The sequence below is a fragment of the Rhinoderma darwinii genome, chromosome 6 (assembly GCF_050947455.1).
Source record: "Rhinoderma darwinii isolate aRhiDar2 chromosome 6, aRhiDar2.hap1, whole genome shotgun sequence".
In the NCBI taxonomy this organism is placed as follows: Eukaryota; Metazoa; Chordata; class Amphibia; order Anura; family Rhinodermatidae; genus Rhinoderma; species Rhinoderma darwinii.
The window spans coordinates 35,509,102-35,511,601 of NC_134692.1; positions in this window are offsets into that span (position 1 = coordinate 35,509,102).

The following is a 2,500-nucleotide window of genomic DNA, read 5'->3' on the forward strand; positions in this document are numbered from 1 at the left end:
AGAAAGAAAACAAGAAAGAAAATATTAGTTAAACTGTATTATTAATGGATAGATAATCTATCTATTTATATCTCTCTTCATCTATCTGTCATCTATTTATGTAGGATACAATTACAAAAAGAAAATTAAATATGGACAATGTATGTTTATAGTAAAGGAACAAAACATCAAAGTCACATATTAATTTCTCTTGGTTCACAAATAAATCAACAATTCCATTAGTTATTCTTGTTTTTATATGTTAACTGGCAATGAATCGAGGTGTCAAAAGATAGCTAGATGATAGATAGATAGATAGATAGATAGATAGATAGATAGATAGATAGATAGATAGATAGATAGATAGATAGATAGATAGATAGATAGATAGATGATTGAAAGATAGATAGATAGATAGATAGATAGATAGATAGATAGATAGATAGATAGATAGATAGATAGATAGATAGATAGATAGATAATTGATAGATAGATAGATAGATAGATAGATAGATAGATAGATAGATAGATAGATAGATAGATAGATAGATAGATAGATAGATAGATGATTGATAGATAGATAGATAGATAGATAGATAGATAGATAGATAGATAGATAGATAGATAGATAGATGATAGATAGATAGATAGATAGATAGATAGATAGATAGATAGATAGATAGATAGATAGATAGATAGATAGATAGATAGATGATAGATCGATATATAGATGATAGATAGATAGATAGATAGATAGATAGATAGATAGATAGATAGATAGATAGATAGATAGATAGATAGATAGATAGATAGACGCTTGTTTTACTACACAAAAAAAAATCAATTAATAACATAAGTATAATATAATAAATGCACTTTTTAGAATCCTTGGAAAATTGAGCAGAGAACTGTTTATATCAGGATGGTTTGAGGAAATGTTTAAATCGAAAACTACAGATTCATATGGTGTATGTATGGATAGATAGATAGATAGATAGATAGATAGATAGATAGATAGATAGATAGATAGATAGATAGATAGATAGATAGATAGATAGATAGATAGACGCTTGTTTTACTACACACAAAAAAATCAATTAATAGCATAAGTATAATATAATAAATGCACTTTTTAGAATCCTTGGAAAATTGAGCAGAGAACTGTTTATATCAGGATGGGTTTAGGAAATGTTTAAATCGAAAACTACAGATTCATATGGTGTATGTATAGATAGATAGATAGATAGATAGATAGATAGATAGATAGATAGATAGATAGATAGATAGATAGATAGATAGATAGATAGATAGATAGATACCCACACATTTCTTGTTCAGGTCATAGTCATACCTACAGAGCATTATATAAGGGTGCTTCACCCACCACTTGTAGTTAGAGCTGGCGGAGTACTTGGTCTATCATTAGTACAGACTCTCATACACTGAGGTAGTTATGTCCCATTGACTTTCCCTTTGCCGTTGCACTTGGTAAACAGATAAATGGTTTTACCATATGAAGTGCAGCGTGGGTGTTGTGTTCAACCTCAGCTACAATACGCCAAATGTTGTCTCCGAATTGTCTGTTGTCTTTGTTGTCTCAAACCCACTGTAGCTTCAGAAGTGGTCCTGTATGAATTTCGAATCCTGGAGCAAGAATATCATAGTTCTAAATTAAATATTACAAATGCTGTATATGTACGTGTGTTTCGCTAGCTATAGGTGTATATGGGTATAAATTGAGGTGCATTTGCGTGTGTTCATGCGTTAATGTGCGTATTGATAAATAAAAGTGCATTTGTGTGTATATGTCTGTGTGTGTGTGTGTGTGTGTGTGTGTGTGTGTGTGTGTGTGTGTGTGTGTGTGTGTATATATATATATATAAAATCAACAGTATGTACACGTATACAAGTTTTAGTATGCACACATTTACAATTTACAAGCACAAAGAAATATATATATTTGCGTGCGCGTGTGTGTGTGTGTGTGTGTGTGTGTGTGTGTGTGTGTGTGTGTGTGTGTGTGTGTGCAACCAGATGTAGGTATCAATCACATGGTCCATCAACGTTTCCCATGACTGATACTGTATGTACTGTTATATATATTTATTATACTATTATGAATGTACCAGTGACCAGTGTTCATATTATTTCACATTATCTTGGCACAATTACAGTCCATAGATATTAAGCTTGGATTATTTGAAGACTGGTAAGTAATAATAATAATAATAATAATAATAATAATAATAATAATAATAATAATAATAATAAAAAATAAAAAAAAGAATAACAAGTTCAGCATATAGTAAATATTTTAGTGAAAAGGTGTCCATTGACAATATAGCGAAACATAACTACGTATATATTTGTATTTACAGCTACTTCTTTGATGTGGATCAGTATTATTCCTAAATGATTATTATTTTAGAAGATAGATTGCTGAAAATAGTGAGAAGAAAGAAAGAAAGAAAGAAAGAAAGAAAGAAAGAAAGAAAGAAAGAAAGAAAGAAAGAAAGAAAGA